The sequence below is a fragment of the Myodes glareolus genome, chromosome 5 (genome assembly GCF_982192425.1).
Source record: "Myodes glareolus chromosome 5, mMyoGla1.1, whole genome shotgun sequence".
In the NCBI taxonomy this organism is placed as follows: Eukaryota; Metazoa; Chordata; class Mammalia; order Rodentia; family Cricetidae; genus Myodes; species Myodes glareolus.
The window spans coordinates 98,951,136-98,969,654 of record NC_142030.1 but is presented as its reverse complement, the minus strand read 5'-3'; positions in this window follow the sequence as shown (position 1 = coordinate 98,969,654).

Sequence of the window (18,519 nt, the reverse complement as noted above, 5' to 3'; positions counted from 1 at the left end):
AAGGGGCTTCTCAGTTTTGACCATTCATTGGTGGTACCATGTGATGTCAACAACTGGAGAAATTGAAGAAGTTAAAGAAACTCCTTACTCTGTGTTTGTCACTATCCCATAAATCTAAAAGTATCCCCAAATGAAAGGAGGCAAAGTCCACGATGGTTCCTGGAACAACCTGCTGACCGTTTCTGTCCCATCAAAATGAGAACTCACTTGAGTGTAATTCTCTTCTGGGTCTCATCACCACCTAGCACCACCACCTGGGCACCAATTCTCACTACGCCTCTTGGTGAGTTCAAACCAGGTATCTACTGAAAAAGTTAGCTAAGGGACTGGGGTGGTACTCAGTAGAGTGCTTGCTCATCTTGCTCGTAGCCCGGGACCATCCCTGCCACCGCATAAACTGGGTGTAGAAGTGCATGCCTGCAGTCCCAGCCTTTGAGAGGAGGATGCAGGAGAATCGGGGCATCTCAGCAACCTAGTGTCTGCGGTGCTAGGCCTGGCTACGTGAGACGCAGTCTCACAAACCAACCAACCTAAACCTCCCTAAGTCCACATTCAAACAGGTGCCCTTGGGTACCAACAGTATGTGAGTGTGCGTTCTGAGACTGTTGCTTACATCATCTTTACTCTTCTAGAGGATAGACAGAATTATTAGAGTGTTCATTAAAACAGATAGAATTATTAGAATAAATTTGTCAAAACTTACCACATTGCCACATCAACTATACATGTATGACCTATTTATAGTTTGCTAGTGTGTGTGTGTGTGTGATGTATGTCTGAGAGAGAGCACACACATGCCACAAATGCATATGGGGGTCGTAGGTCATCTTTGCAGAATCACTTTTCTCTCCCCACCTTTAGACAGGTTCTGGGGATTGAACTCTGGTCACCTCCCAGCCCATAAGCCCAGCTCTGCAAACAGTAGGGATAACCAGAGATGTAAAACGCCCCTAATTCCAATTAGGTATCCCCAAACTCAGTGTCCCGTCCAGGTTTCTGAGAGTGGAATTATAGCTGTAAAAGCATATTGCTCTGGATGGCTTTGAACAAAGGTGTGGTTAGAGATAAACCATGGAGAGATGGCTCAGAGGTTAAGAGCACTGGCTGTTCTTCCAGAGGTTCTGAGTTCAATTCTCAGCAACCACATGGTGGCTCATAACCATCTATAATGAGATCTGGTGCCCTCTTCTGACCTGCATGCAGGCAGAACACTGTATCCATAATAAATAAATAAATCTAAAAAGAAAGTGAGAGAGAGAGAGAGAGAGAGAGAGAGAGAGAGAGAGAGAGAGAGAGAGAGAAACCTTAGTGTGTGGAATCTGAAGTCAAGGCCACTAGCCAGGGCTTGCTGTCCATCTCTGTGAAGCTGAGGCATGAAGGTGTTGTTGTAGATCCTGCAGGCACACTCAGAAATCATTATTGGATATTTGCATAGGCTCCCAAGAATTTCCCAGCATACCTTTGTCTTATTGCCCACCACAACAAGCATCTCAGAAGTGAACAGAAAAGAAAGATAGCCTTTCCTCATTTTGCCTTCCCCTGTAGTTTTCTTTGTAGATAAAATTTATCTTTTTCTGGCGTCAGAGTTGCGAAGGAAACGCTGACGATGTAAATCTGAGGGTTTCAGCTTTCATCGCTCTTCCTATTCTCTTCTGAGAGCTTATTCTAAAATATACGCTCCTTGCCTTTGACCGCACTTCTTGCAGTGGTTTCTTTCTCACGTTGAATAAACATATGGATATCCTTCCTAGTCTGAAGCAGTAAAGTTAAAACTCTCAGGGATGAGACTATTATTAAAGTCTGCCTTTATGCTCACATGTTGAAATCAGCCAAATTATCCCATATCACAATGTATCTAGGCTGGAGATGTAGCTCCGTTCGTAGAGTGCTTGCTTAGCATGAGTAAAACTGGGTTTGATTCCAGTGCCACATAAAACAGGCATAGGGTCTGCCTACCTCTGATTCCAGTATCTGGGAGATGGAGGCAGGAAGATCAGTTGCTAAGCTCATCCCCAGGTACTTACTGAGGTGGAGGGCAGCTTGGGTGAGGTGAGACCCTGCCAAATGAATGAACGAATAATATAGAACTTGCAAGTAATATTTTCCGTTTGGGGAAAGGCTGCTATTATTGACTTTAGAATGAAACTAGAACATGGTAAGTATGGGCGGACTGTTGTGGGGAGATATTTGCTTGTTTCACAACCCCCTTTTTCATTTGGAGTTTTAAAACATAGTAAATCAAATCACAAAGATAATTGTGGCTCCAGATCACTGAAGAACTTCCTTGGTCTATGATGTCATTTCTATCCTTAAGTCTTTCCACTAATGGAGATGGAACACTCAGAGAGGGCAAAATATTTAGTCTTCTTAATGTTTTCTACTCTTAGGGTGTGCCTAACAACCCTAAGTGGCAGGGAATGGTCTGGACAAAATTGGAACTTTCACACTCTACATACACTCGTCATCTGCTTAAAAAGGTATAATGTCACCCAGCGCTTCCCATTAACCAAACCCTAAAGTCCTGCTCTATTAGGTACTGTCTTTGGAAGATCTCCAATTTACTGTCCATTAGTAATTCATTCTCTGTTACTATCCCCCAGACTAAAATGAATTCATGAAGCCAGGACTTTTTCATGGAAAATAATCTGACAAATAGTAAGAATTCAGTGTTTTCTTTTCTTTATTTTCTCTCCTTCCCCTCTTCTCTATCTTCTTCTTTCCCCCTTCTCTATTTCTCCAGGAAGGGTTTACCAGTTGTTTCAGGCTATCCCCCATCTGGCTATGTAGTGAAGGATAACCCTTCTGCTCCTCCTTACTCATCTCCTGAGCGCTGGGAATACAAGTATGCGCTCCCGCATCCAGTTTCTGCAGTGCTAGTGAAGGAACCCAGGACTTTGTGCATGCGAGGGTATGCATTTTACCTACTAAGCCAAATCTCCAGGGGCACTGAATGGGTTTTTGATGAGTGTATTATGAATTAATAATGGGGTCCTCACTAAGGCAGTGTACAGAAGAATCTAAAGAAAGAAGTGCCGGAGTAGTAAGAAGGGGAAGTGTTGGGAGAGACGTCTGGAGGCCCCTGCTTTCAGCTTCACCCTGGGTTGATGATATGGGTAACCTGGGGCAAGTTCTTACTTATCTATAATGCTGTCTGAATTCTATGCTCTGGTTAAAGTCCTTGAATGTGGCTTATGGTTTATTGTCCTTTCCAGTTAGCCTGAATTCCCAGTTCTTGCAAACTCAGTTGATGGAATGCAAAGACATGGCATCTAAACTATATTGTGTGGTGCCACGTGTTCAGTAGCAACTTCCTCTGAACTGAAACATTCTGTCTCCACAGAAAGAAGCAACACTTACAAGGCTGAGGAAGGAAACAACCTGCAAATCTCAGGATATTCCTTAAACTTACAAGATTCTCAAGGCTCTTTCCCTGGGTTATACAGCAATTTTATTTAGGCTCACATAAGAATTGTTGGGGATATGACTCTCACACTTGCGAAGTTGCTTGCCTGTAGCAAATTGTGCAGTTAGGTCCAGAGATGCAGCTTTTATGAATCATCACCCTTGCTGGGGTTGCATGAGGCTGCCTTTGAGTCATCCATCCTCCTGGGAGTAGCCCTTCACCTGTACCCCTGTAAGTAACCCTAACAAACTCTCTGGCTTACTAGACTTGGGTGGAGACATTCCTTTGGTCTGTTGTTGCTTCTGTATCATGACTTCCCAGAAAAGTCACATAACAGCACAGATTATACATTATTATATATTTTAGCCTAAAATATAAAAGCATATGGTATTAGTAACTATTCCAGTTTTGGTTTATGTTGTATGAGATACTACTTGGTAACTGGTAGTGTGTGTGTGTGTGTGTGTGTGTGTGTGTGTGTGTGTGTGTGTGTGTGTACTGAATACTTCCTGAGGCCTTTCTTAAGTTATTTTTATACCTGTATACATATTTTGAATGATCTTGCATTTTTCATTGACTATAATTAACAGGTTGCTTTTCTATGGGAGAGTTAGGGTTGTTAGAATGGTATGAGCTGACAAGATCCACCATGAAAATCAAAGACGCCAAGTCTGGACTCAGATTACAAATCATATCAGAAATAATAATTCCATTAGTTGAGCAGCCAGAGGAGAGAAATAGGCCCTATTGGGCACCTGCATGAAATCTTCATTACCACCTGAAAAAAATGCTAGAGATGAGGGGCAAGTTTAATCCTGCTTGCAGACAGATTCAAGAGTGTTCATTCTTTTATTAGTTACTTTACTTGCTGCTGCGCTAAATTTCCAGACAAAAGCTCATTCAGGAAGGAAGTCCGTATTCAGGCTCACATTGGAGGACACAGTCCACCGTGGCAGGGGAGGCATGGTTGCGGGAGTGTGAGCAGCTGGTCACACTGCACTGACAGCCAAGGAGCTGAGAGCGATGAATGCTGGTGCTCAGCCTGCTTTCTCACTTTATCCAGTCCAAGCCTTCAGCCCATGGGATGGTGCTACCCACAGTTAAGGTGGGTTCTCCTACTTGAGTTAACCGAATCTAGAAACTCCCTCACAGACATGCCCAAAGGCTTATCTTTACGTGATTCTAGATTCTGTCACCTTGACAGTTCCTACGAACCCTCACAATTTTGCCCTTAAGGTGAAGGCTTAGGTAAATGATACACTTGGCATTTGGAACTCCATTTTGATGTGGCCAATAAGTGTGTGTCTAGGATGAGAAAGAGAAGTCAAGCTCGTCTAGTTCATTTAACCAAGGGAATTTTATCATCCAATTAGGGGGAGACAACACTTCAAATCAATGTTTTTCCAAATTTATTTGTCAATCTGAAAACTGTAAAATGGCAGATACATACTTTCCACGTTAATTCATTCCACGCGTGCAAACACTTATGGGTACATGTGCACACACATGTTCGCACACAACTAAAATCAATGTCTCAACACAGTGTCTATTCCAACGCTGGTTAAGCAATCAGACATTCATTCATTCCAGTTCACAATTCGTTAGTTATGAGTCACTCTCCTGGCTTCATGATCATCGCTCGTGGTTTGAAGGCAAAACAAAGCAACCACTAGAGAAGACAGTCTCGGGAAATTCCATGAGGGATTGCAGTTCTGGTGGAATTTTTTATTTCTGTGTACATATTCACTAATGCTAGGTGGGTGCTGGTGTTCATGCAGGTAAGAAGAGGGTGTCAGATCTGAAGCTGGAGTTACAGGCATAGCTGCAGTTTTGAACAACAGATGGAGTTATAAAAAGCTGCCAGCCCCGACGTGGGTGCTAGGAACTGAATGAACTTGGATTCCCAGGAAGAGCAGCAAGTGTTCCTAACCCCTGGGCAATCTATCCTGAATTGTTACTAGAAGTCAAAACTTTAAAAATTCTGGGGCCTTTCCAATAAACATAAGAAAGATGTCCTCCTCAGCAATCATTAGAGAAAAACAAATTAAAACTACACTGAGTATCCATCTCTTCCTAGTCAGAAGTCAGTCACTGAAAAAGCAAATAATGGATGCTGGAGAAGATGCGCCAGAAGGAATCCTCCACATGGATGGTGGGAGTGTAGACTAATCCAGGCTCCACGAACATCAGCACGAAGTGTCCTCAAAAGCTAAAAAGGATCTCCCACGTGACCCAGATAGACCACTCCTGGATATTTATCAAAGGACACTAAGTCAACACATCACAGAGCTCCTGGCACATCCGCATTGACTACGGCACTAGTCACAAGAGGTAAGTTATGGAACGAGCCTGGCTGCCCATCACCAGCAGAAGGAGTAAAGAAGACGTGGTTTGTGTAGGCAATAAAAAATTTCAGTCATCAAGTAGAACAGAGTTGTGTTATTTACAATACATTGTATGAAACTGAGGAAAGTTCTACTAAATGAATTAAGACAGTCTCACGGAGGCAAATACTGTTGTCTCTCACTTGTGGGTCTTCGCTTTTATATAGAATCAAAAAGTCCTATGTGTCTATAGTGTGAAACGGAACTGACAGTATCTAGACTAACTAAGGAGACGAATGGAAGGTGGGCACATGAAGGGATTGCTCACTGTGCAGTATATACTTATGTGAATTGCAAAAAGAAAACCCAAGAAACAGAATTAAGCTAATAACATCATAAAAAGAATGCTATCTTCTCAACTAGTTATCCAAATGCAAGAGATAAGAGAAAAATTAAATGAAAATTCTTAAAGACCTCAATGTAAGGTCTTTAGGAGAAAACATAGACATAAACAAATATCTGGGGCTACAGCTCAGTGATAGGAGGTTTTCCCAGCATGTACAAGGCCCTGGACTCAATTCCCAGCCCTTAGATAAAAAAAAAAGAAAAAATATCAGACATACATTTTTGTGCTGATAGGCAGAAACTTCTTAGCTAAGGCGTCTAAACCACAAACAAGAGAGAAAAAAAAAACAAACCAGAGTCATTGACGATAAAAATGTAAAAGGTTTGTGCTTTAAAGGGTTGCTTAAGGAAAAGTGAAGAGATAGCCTATCAGATGAGGGATATATATCTATAATATACAAAGAACTCATGATTTAATAAAAAGACGAAAAATAAAAAGTGGGTCAAAATATCTAAACAGATACTTCAAAATCCTTTTGGGAATAGAAGGAAAGAAGGAAGGATGAGGGAGGCAGAAGGGAGGAGAAAGGAGACTGGTTCTTTCTCTTGAAGACTTTCTAGAAGTTTGGAGAAACAGTTTAGGTGAATTCCCAATTTCCTACGGTGATTCATTGCCACAACATCTCTGGTCCTGGGAGTAGGAGCGGGACCTGGATCCAGTTCCTTCAATGACGAAAGGCAATGAGGCCCAGAAACACACCGGTTTCTCAAGACCACAGGTCCAATTTGAAAGAAGTTACTACTAGAAGAGATTAAGTCTTGAAGGTACTTACAGATGGGTGGTTATAAAAGAAGAGAGAGATACAGAGGACATGAAGACAAAGAAGCAGGAATTAGGGGACACCAAAACGCACCAAAAATGCTCGCCACAGTGGAGACCTTTGCCTCTGGACACATGCGCGGGCTCCTTAGTGTTATGAAATGGTGTTTAGGCTGGGAACAGCTCATGCAGGTATGGAGTCTGAAAGCCCAGGAGCCGTCCTATGGGAACTCACTCTAAAACTGCTCCTTCAAAGACTCGGTATTCTCTTAGTGCCCCCTGCAGTTCTCCTCAGACACAGGCCAACATGGCAAGGGCTCTGCTGAGTGCACCTTCCTTCCTCTTCGTCTCCTCAGCTACCTACTCCTTCCTACACTCCTCTATTACTCTCTGGTTTTTGATAGGGTTTCTCTGTGTAACAGCCCTAGGACTAGCTCTTGTAGACCCAGGCTGGTCTTGAACTCACAGAGATCTGCCCACCTCTGCCTCCCCAGTGCTGAGATTAAAGTGTGCGCCACCACTGCCCGGCTCATACATTTCTCTATTACCACCAAAGAACTGGTGTCTTTGTTTTATATGCTGGGAGAAAGCCTGTTGTACCCAAATATCATCTCTCTGTGTCAGTTATGTATATATTACTATTATTATGTAACAGTACATTTAATTTGTAATGCTATATCACATATAGTATATATATATATATATACACATATTAACTATGTATTATATGACAAAAATACATATTCAACAAGAAACAGTTAAAGACATTCCCCAAATTCAAAAAGACCTTTAATCATACTATCTAGATAGAAATGCTGGCAATCTTTAGTGTGCTTTCTTCCAGCCCTTTTTCATTTAGAGAATGGTTGATATTAGATACCTATATATACACATAGTTGCATATTCTGAAAAAAAGACTGCCTATTTGAATATTTGTTAGCATAACATAAGGTTTGTCTTGCTTACAGAAGCTTTCCTATTCAACACCATATTGTAAGGTTTTAGGTACTGTACGCCTATCTGACAATGAAGACATTAACTGCCCCCGTGGGATTAGCCATACACAGACCAGGACCTTGTTGGCCATTTTCTCTATCTCTGTCTGCTGCAGAGCTGAGACTAATGCTCAAGCAGATGGAATTGTCCGTTAGGAAGGATCTTTATAAATATGCCCTTTGTCTTGTTTTGGGACTGGTCTCGCTATGTAGCACTAACTGTCCTGGCACTTGCTGGACAGACAAAAATGGTGTTGAACATCCAGAAATCCACCTGCCTCTACTTCCAGACTACAGGGATTAAAGGCTTATGCCACCATGCCCTGCTACATGCAGCTTTTAACTTTGAAACTCTATTTATATTTTTATGGATTGTTGGGGGTGTGAAGGCCAGAGACAACTTATGGGAGTCGGTTCTCTCCTGTCACTATGTAGGTCTTAGGGATTCAACTCAGGTCATCAGCCTTGGTCGCAAGTGTCTTCACGTTGCGCTAACTCGCTGGCCTGCCTTAGATTTAATAGGCGTGTTTCCTTGTACCCTCTGCTGAAAGACAACCTCTGCCTATCCATGATATCTTCTAGGTCAATCTATAGAAGTATGAATGGCTATATATACATTTTTCTTCTTTTGCATTAAGTGAGAGTTAAGTTGGCTGCGAAGAATATCAGGATTTTTCACAGACCTTCTGACAGCATCCTTCTCTGCTGCTTTATGTTTGGGATCACACTCCACGTTCCATGATACTGAGAGATGTGGCTGCCTCCTCTGCCTTGTCCCTGACACCTTTCCTACGTAAGCTCAGTCTCCTCTAGCTGCTCAGCCTCTTGTTACTCCCTGAATTCCACACATCTTTCTCCGATTCATTACCTAGACTGATCTGAAACATATCGCGTCAATACCAATCTGTTACCATGTTCAAAGCCAAGTGGACTCTGATATGCCTAGCAGGATCCCATGACTTCATGCCGCTCCTTCATTGAGTGTGGCGTGTGTGTGAGAGAGAGAGTTGTACAGGCATATGAGTGCATATACATGTAGCGGCTGAAAGACACCTGCAGTTATTGCTCCTCAGAACTGTCATCCACATTCTTTTTTTTTTTAGCGTTTCAACTTTTTATCAGACACATTATAAAAACGAGAAAGTAACTGTTGATATAAGCTTAAATAATGCATTTTAACTTGTATATCCAAGCTATCATCGATTCAGCATGCCAATAGTACACTAATCATTACTATCACAATTCATATATTTCATCTAATTTTATGCTTTTCAAATCTACTACAACTTAATGCTTCTAAACACATCTCCACGTGAAGTTGCCATATCAAAAGTTCTTTTTAAAGACGGGGTCCTTCACTGACCCTGGAGCTGACTGATTGGGCTAGAGAGCCCCCAGGATCTCCCTGATTGTCTCCCTGCTGCTGGGATTGCAGGCATGCTACCGCTTCTGGCGCTTTTTCTGTGAGTTCTGGTGACTGAATACAGATTCTTACTCTATCATGGCCAGCACTTTACCTACTGAGACCTCTTCCCAGCCCCTTTATTAGTTTTAATTTCCCTTTCCTCTCAACTAATATGTGTTGCTCTTCTACTAGAGGACAGACACAGTCACAAACCTGCGAGGCACACGGACAGGACAGTCTCTGTTCTCAGTGAGCCTTTGAGTGTGAGGACAATGGCAGCCACCAAACAACGAATAAGCAGTATGCCAAGTTGTCATAAGTGACAATGTCAGAAAGGAAAGCAAGTAGATGGGAACTGAGCAAGATGTAATAGGGGTAGGGATGCGCTTGATGTAGCTAGACAGAGAGAAGCATCTAAAGAGCATCCTTTCCCTCCTTTCTTCTTGCTCAGTCCCCATCTACTTGCTTATGTTTGTTATTGCACATCTTTTAAGGGCTGGCCATTTGAAAGTGGCTTCACATGGTGGCACTGGCTAGGAGACGTTTAAGGGTGTTTTGGTTCTGAGGACTGGAAATGGTTCACTCGCCTGATGATGATACTGGGAGGAGACCTCAGTTTCCCTCCGCCGGGCCTCAGTTTCCCTCCGCCGGGCCTCAGTTTCCCTCCGCCGGGGTTTCTCCATGCATGGGGCAAGTCTGCTTACAGCACTGAGACAGTAAGTATACTTACGGTACAGAAGCTGGCTAGCTTTCCCCAGACAAGAAGAAAGGCACAGATGTGTCTTTATGGCACATTCAGGATGCCCTGATTTCTGCACTATCCAACCGTTACGCAAATCAACCCTTTTAGTGTGGGAGGGAGCAATATGCGGGTGTGAACCACGAGGCAGTGATCCCATCTTAAAGAGACAGGCCATCACAAGAAAGAAGAATGCTGACAAGCTCAAGAGCCACAAAGGAGGGGATGGGAAAATAGCTCGGTGGAAAGACTACATACTGCTCTTCCAGAGGACCTGAGTTTGGCTCTCAGTCCTGTCACCCAGATGACCTAAATGAGTTTCCAGCAACCACACTGGGTGACTCACAACCACCTGTAACTCCAGGTCTATGGGATCTGATACCTTTTATGAATGCTGTGGGCACAAACCCACATATATACATGCACACACATGAATACACTCACACATACACACAGAAACACACACACACACACACACAATTTAAATTAAAATAAGTATTTTTTTTTTAAAAAAAGAATTGTGAAGGAGCCTGACTGACTACAGTGGAGTTGGTAAGGAGACACATAAGGAGACACAGGTCTTGGGGCTGGCAGGTAGCTCAACAGGAAAGGTGGGTGCTCTTCCAGAAGGCCTGGCGTTTATAACTCCTGTTTCATGGGATGTGATACCCTCATCTGACCTCCAAGGGCATTGCATGCTTGTGATGCACAGATATATCTGCAGGCAAAACACCTGTATGCATAAACAAAACAAAAAAATTCTCCTTAGTCCAAAGGAGGAGATGTATGCTGAGTAAGAACAGTAGTTACCCTAAAGCGGCAGGGTAACTCACTGAAGGACTGATGCGATGCGTTCATAGAACATTTTCCTTTCTTCCCTTACTCTCAGTTGACCATGCCATCCTGTGCCTCAGAGTGTTGTAACAAGGGCAAAGGCAGAAACAGCATGAGACCAAGGGATCCCCTGGGGCAGTGGCACCCATGGAACAAAGAATTGTCTTGGTTAATTAAATCCATGGGTGTCTAATTTGTGGCCTGGGAATTGTAAGTGCACGTGTGCATTTATTTTGCAGGACATTCTGAAAATCTTGTCATCTTCATAGTTCCACACCTGAGAAACACACATACACACACACACACACACACACACACACACACACACTCATGCTAAGTGTCCGATTTTATGTCGCACTATGTCCACAGCCACTGTCTGACACAAGTGGCCGGCAGGCTTTGGCTTGGAAACTCCTGTTTTAGGCTCAGGAAGGACTTAGCTATGTTTGTGTGTTTGTCGACAGGGTTTCTGTGTAGCCCTGGCTGTCCTGGAACTCCTTCTGTAGACCAGGCTGGCCTTGAACTCACAGAAATCTTCCTGCCTCTGCTTCACGAGTGCCGGGATTAAAGGAGTGAGCCACGATGCTTCGCAGAATTTAACCATTTCAAAAAGACTTTTTATTTTTTTTTTTGAAGGATCCACAAAGGGAATAGGCAGGAAAGCACTGCTGTGGGAAACTTGAGTATTTATTTACTTATTTATTGTAGTAGACATTGTTATATATGCAACAAGATCTGTCCCTCCATCACAGCTAGCTCCATTTGTTTCTCTGAGAATGCAGCTATCATTTTTCTAGGTTTGGGGGTGTGGAAGGTTGACACCTGCCTCACTAGACTACAGTCCTGAAGACATCTCTCATCTGAATGTGAGAGGAAAGAAAGAGAGAAAGGAACGAAAACCCAGCAACTTGGGGACCACCTGACAGGCCCACATTTCTCCAGAGGCCAGCAGAGCCCTTGGCCACTGCGACACTGCTGGGTTTTATCAGTCCATCCATCCATGCAGCTCCTCCTCCGTGTGTCTCTCCTAGATGCTATGGATTTATGTTATGGTACATAAGGACCCCACATTTTTAATCTCCTTATTCTTTCAAATTGAAAAATTATATTAAACCCATCTATCCTTAAACAGTTTTGGTGTATGGTTCTAATCCAAGAACTGGGAGTCAGGTGAATCCCTGGGGTTCATTGGCCAGCCAGATGAGTCTTTGAGTCCCAGGCCCAAGTGCACATGCACCCACACACAAAAAATACATGTTTTAAAATTTACTTTTTATTTTTTATTTATTTATTTTTTCAAGACAGGGTTTTTCTGTGTAACAGCCCTGGCTATCCTGGAACTAGCTCTTGTAGATCAGCCTGGCCTCAAACTCACAGAGATCTGCCTGTCTCTGCCTCCCAAGTGCTAGGATTAAAGGCATGCACCACCACCAGCCAGCACATAATAAATTTTTAAAAGTGATAACAACTGATAGTTGGGGATGGGGATGTAGTTCGGTTGGTAGAGCACTTGCCTAGCATGTACAAAGGTTTGAGTTTTATCCCCACCATCACACAAAACATAAACCCAGTGCAGTGTTGACTGCCTGCTTGTTATCCTAGCATCAGGGAGGAGGAAGTAGGTGGCTGTACAGTGAATCTGAGGCCGTGAGGCCAACGGGGTTACATAAGGCTGTGCTGCAAACAACAAAATTTTTTTTTTTAAAAAAAAAAGTCACAGCATCTGATTAACTAAATAGAAACAGTGGAAAATACTAGAAACTGGCAACTATTCTTCCTCCTCCCTACCCTGCCCCACTATAACATCAGTGTTAATAATACCTTCTCTTGGAGCTAGACTGTCTTCAAAGCCATCCCAGGCAACACTGTACAATCAATCAATGGTCCTAAGAACCCTGTGTGATAGGCAGGTAGGAGTTGCCATCTTTATTCTATGGACAATGAAACTAAGACAGAGAAGAACATCTTCCTCCAGGCCGCAAGGCTGCTAGCTCTCACGTGGGTCTCTTTGCACTTTAGCTTCACGTAGGAGCACTGTAAGATGAAGAGTTTCCCATAGGGTCTTGGTCAACCTGGGATGGGAGGAAAGTTGATGTAAACGATGGCAAACCCACAAAACCAGCAGCCTTCGCATCAAGCCGCTCTTCTCCAAATCACTGTGTTTGTCACCGAGGGCTGGAACCACCCCACCTATTTGGGATCCTGCCACTGTGGTGTAGCAACAAGTGTTGGCATCAGATGTGGTCGCACAGGTTACTGTGTAGATTTAGGATCCTCCAAAAGGTAGAGTTCAGCTTGGGGGGTTAAGTACATGCACTCATATACCTACTAAAGGAAGTGTTATTAGCTTGGCCTTCACGTTTACTTATGAAGAGGGCAACAAGGATCAGGTTATTTACAATTGCAGATTGTTCAATAATAGACTGGGAATGTGAAAATAAATGACTGTACAGAATATGGTAACTAGCATAATTGTCAACTTGGACAGAGTCTGGAATTGCCTAGGAGACAAGCCTCTGGACACTCTGTGAAGGATTATGTAGAATTAAGATTAGCCTTGGAGAATGCCTGTCAGGGATTATCTTGATCATGCTAATTAATGTTGGCAATTCCATCCTAACTATGGGTAGGATCATTTCCTGGTCTGGGATCCCAGACAGAGGAGGAAGGAGAAAGTGGGCTGAGCTGCACCATGCACTCCCTGCCATCTTCTGAGTAATGTGGCCAGCTGCCTCAAGCTCTTCCCTGCCTTGATGGACTGGACCTAGAACTTGAGCCAAGTTCTAGGCTAAACCCTTCCTTTCTGTTGCTGGGCCTTTACCACAGGTAAACACGTAATGGGCAGCTGGAGTAACTGAGAGAATCTGAGATACAGCGTGCAGTTGGGGTGGTGGAAGCACCGTGAATTTTCACCTTCGAGGCTTGTATAATGCTGTTTTCTATTTGCTTACTCATTTTTATTGTACCTGGACTAGAGACTTTGTGAGCGGTGAGTCCACCAGGAAGGAAAAGAAGTATGGTGTTTGGCCTTCAGGGAAAGCTTTGCTATTAAGGCAAGTTAATGTTTACCTGAAGAATAGTTGACTGCTTCCCAGAAAGGATCTGGCATATAACAGTATTTAAAACTTTCTAAGTCAAGCCTGTCCATATAGGCCTATAATCCAGGCTATGCCATAGGTTGAAGCAGGAGGATCATTAGTCCAAGGCTATCCTGGTCTGCACAGTGAGTCCACAGCCAGCCTGGGCTGCGCGGAGAGTTCACGGCCAGCCTGGGCTGCGCGGAGAGTTCACGGCCAGCCTGGGCTGCGCGGAGAGTTCACGGCCAGCCTGGTCTGCACAGTGAGTCCATGGCCAGCCTCGGCTGCATAGTGAGTCCATGACCAACTCTTTGAGGTCTGTTGGATTTCTGTCAACTTGACACAGACCTAGGCATATCTGAGAAGAGGGAATCTTAATTTTAAAAAATGCCTCCATCAGATTGACAAGTCTGTAGGGCGTTTTCTTCATTAATGATTGATCTGGGAAGTTTCAGTTCACTGTGCGTAGTGTGACCCCTGGACAGGTGGTCCTGGATACTATAAGAAAGCAGGTGAGCAAGCCGTGTGGAGCAGGCCAGTAAGCAGCACTCCTCCGTGGCTTCTGTTTCCGCTCCTGCTCTAGTTTCCTTGGATGATGCACTGGGAGGTGGAAGTGTAAGATCCTCCCGAACTGCTTTCGGTTATGGTGTTCATCACAGCTGTAGACATCCTAAGACATGCTCTGTCCCAAAACTTAAAAGATGTAGCAACAACAGCAAAAAGGCCTTGGAGATTTTAGTAGAGTATTTGTTCAACTTCCACACTAAAAGCAAAACAAAATAACACAAGACCTATTTATTTATTTATTTTAGTGTGTGTGTGTGTGTATAATTAAGTTAATTCCTAGTTATTTATGTCAAGTTGACAGTTGAATCTGACTAGTACAGAAATTTAAACTTTATTTATTGGTGACGTTCTTCTTAAGGAAAATGTCAAAAATACATAAAAGTTGACTGATGTAATGATATCCCAGGTACCTGTCATCTGATCCCAGGTGTGTTCTTATCTGATCATGTGTTCTATTTATATCTAGTTGTCCTGGTCTCTTTCTTACACTAAATATTTTGAAGCCTGCACACTGTGTTTTTTGCATTTGTTAAATACTTTAGTTAGTACATACTTCATGCAGGTGTGTCCAGCCTTTTGATGCTGTGATCTGATTTTGTTGCCTTCAAAGATTATGGTTGTGAAAAGTACAACTGTGCTGAGGAAATAGTTCAGTGGGTAAGGCCTCTGCTGCTCAATCATGAGGACACTAGTTCAAATCCCCAGGTCCCACTAAAAGTCAGAACAGTAGCACATAACTATAACTTCAGTTTTATGTGGTGAAATGGGTATAGAAGCAGGAAAATTTCCAGAAGCTCATGGACTAGCTAGCTGGGCAAACACAACTGCAAATAAAAGACCCTTGTTGCCTCACACTGCAACAAGACGCTGGCCCTGACACGAGAGAGCTACCCTGCCCTGCTCTGGAGAGATGGCCCTATCCCTCATCACTGGCCTGGGAGAACTGGCCCTGATGGCACAGGTTTAGAACATCTGGCTCCGCCCTTTGCCTGAGGGGAGCAGCCCCAGGGATCAGCTTAGCTGTCACTCAGGCTCACATCCAGAGCCTTGGGTTGGCCCACCCTAACATCTACCCCATCTAGGAACTGTTGGAGCCTGTGAAAAGAATGGCCCTATGGAATGATACCCGCAGGATCTCCGTGACTCAGGATGGCCACCGGATAGCTGACAGAAGTATCGGTGAGGGTCCAGTGATGATGGTGGGCCAGAAACCAGAGACTGTGAACCAATGACTCATTGTAATGAACATTTGCAAGTAAGCTGATTGGACATAAGGGTATACTGTATGACACACGCTGCTCTTAATGCCACTAATATGAATGAAGGGGTGTTGGAGAGGTGGGAAAGACAAAGTAGTGAAGAGGTTTGTTGTTCTTTGTTTTGTTTTTAATATTTTTTAAATTTTCTTTTGGGGGGGATTTTGCAACAATGGGGGGCAGGTATGGGGGGACTGAGAGGTGAGCAGAATTAGGGTGTGTGATGGCTAATCTTGGTTGTTAACTTGACTGTATCTGGAATGAACTACAATCCAGGAATGGAGGGAACACTTGTGATCTAGATCTTGAGGCAAGAAGGTAACATGCCTTTGAACCAGACCTTGAGACTGGAAGACACACTCTTTTGATCCAGATCTTGAGGCAGCAGGCAGCGTGACACAGCTATTTATCCAGCTATTGAGGTGGGAAGGCACACCTTAAATCTGGGCCACACCTTCTCCTAGAAGTCCATATAAGGACAATGGAAGGGGGAAGGGTTCATTCTTTACCTGCTTCCCTTGCAGTCGGGACACCCAGCCTCGTGGGACTGAGCAGCTACTAGGTTCTTTTCATTCACAACTAGCCATTGCTGGACTGAAACATGTAAGTCATTCCAATATATATATGGAGAGAGAGAGAGAGACAGAGACAGAGACAGAGATTCATTCCATAAGTTCTGTGACTCTAAAGAACTGTGACTAATACAGGGTGCATGATGTGAAATGCCTAAAGACTCAATAAAGAAATTATGTTTTAAAAAATCCATACCTTTCCAGGCAGTTGTGGTGCATGCCTTTAATCCCAGCACTTGGGAGGCAGAGGCAGGCAAATTTCTGTGAGTTCAAGGCCAGCCTGGTCTCCAGAGCAAGTTTCAGGACAGGCTCCAAAAGTTACAGAGAAACCCTGTCTCAAAAATTCAAAACAAACAAACAAGGTGAACTGTGAACGCCAATACCAGAGACTTTCCTCCAGACACCATACTCTTGCACCGCAGAATACACACATATACCACACATGTACTCATACACACATGTACAAATACAGAAAGCCACAGCCACATCAGTAGATTAGAGATGGCCCCCTGTTTTTCTCTTCTGTCACTGAAGACTGGAGTCTAATGCTCCTCACTCTGAACCTCAGCTGTACAGACTTGTTTGAGGGGTGGGACATGGCACAACTCTTATTCTGGCACTTCCAGAAGTAGGTCTTACGAGGCTTGAAGCTCCCATATGGTTTTTCAGGCCAGACCATAGGCTATGGCCAGATTGCCCTGCCAGGCCTCTACAGAGAAGCTCCAGTGAGATGAGGTCTGCAGAAGTCATGGGAGAGTCCACACCTTCTCAGGCATGACCATGACCTCAGACATATTTGATATATTTTAATCTATTCCTTTGCTCTTATTTCAGCTGTCCCATCTCTTGCTAGGAATCATGTGGAGATGTCCCTAAATCTTTCTGCCATGACAAGAGTTATCTTTCGTTTATCCCAGAGCTAAATTCAAACATTCCGTATTTACTTAAGTTTATAATGTATACAAAGAATCTAATAGTCAATTTTTAGTGCATCTGAAGAGATGCTACTTCTAAACATTGAGAGATTCAATTGTTTTGTTACCAGAAAAAATATGGATAAAATATGCTTTAAAAGTATTAGGACTTGGGAGATGGTTCCAGTTGGTATAGGGCGTATTTTGAAAGCATGCACACCTGAGTTTGGGTCCTAGAATCCACATGAAGCTGGACGTGGTGGTGTGTACCTATAAACCCAGTGCTGGACAGAGAAGTTGGACATGGCGGCATGTACCTATAAACACAGAGCTGGGGGACAGAGACACACAAATCCCCAGAGCTTCCTGGACAGTTTAGGCAAATTGTCAAGTTTTGGTTCAGTAAGAGACCATGTATCTAAATTAATTAATCAGGAGAGTGATTAAAGAGACCTCTGGACTCTTCAGACACACACGCCCAGGTGTACATGGTCTGTGCATGCACACATGATCTGGTACACAAGCACATATACCACATACACAATACAAAATAAGGTAAAATAATAAAAGAAGTCGGTCTATATAAGGGTTATTCTTTGATCTAAACTCCAAGGAATGTGTGTTATTTTAAATGCAAAATTAGAAATGCAGGAACAGTTAAAATGAAGGGAACAGAAATGCCCTGGGACCTGGTGGGAAGGCCAGCCACCCTGGAACGGAAGGTTCTGGCTGGGAACACAGGATTGGGATCAGTTTCTTGGCAAGTCAACTCGGAGGCTGCAGAGATTAGATTTCAGAATAGCATCTGTGTCCTTCACCTCAGCTGCCAAAGGCTCGGCTGCTAACCAGTAGCTGGTGTATTTATTTCTGGAAAAAGTCCAGGAGTGTGATTAATGCTGGAAAAGAACTATAAGAGTTTGGCCAAAGGCAAGATTCTGGGAGCAAGAATTTAAATGGCTGACCAGGAAAAGAAAGTAGTAAATGAAGAGACAGGATTCTATTTATTTAGTGAGCAAATATTTACTGAACGCTTCTGGGTACCAGTGTGAGCTATGTACTAACTACAGAGAACAATGGTCTTCCTCAAGCACTATTAGCAGAGCCAAGGGTGGTGGCACATGCCGGTGATCTCAGCTTTTAAAAGTAGAGTCAAGGAAAACAGAAGGTCAAGGCCATCCTTGGCTTCAAACTGTCTCTGTAACTGGGAATGTAGTTCAGTTGGTAGAGTGCCTGCAGAGCACACACACAGCACTGGGTTCAGTTCCCAG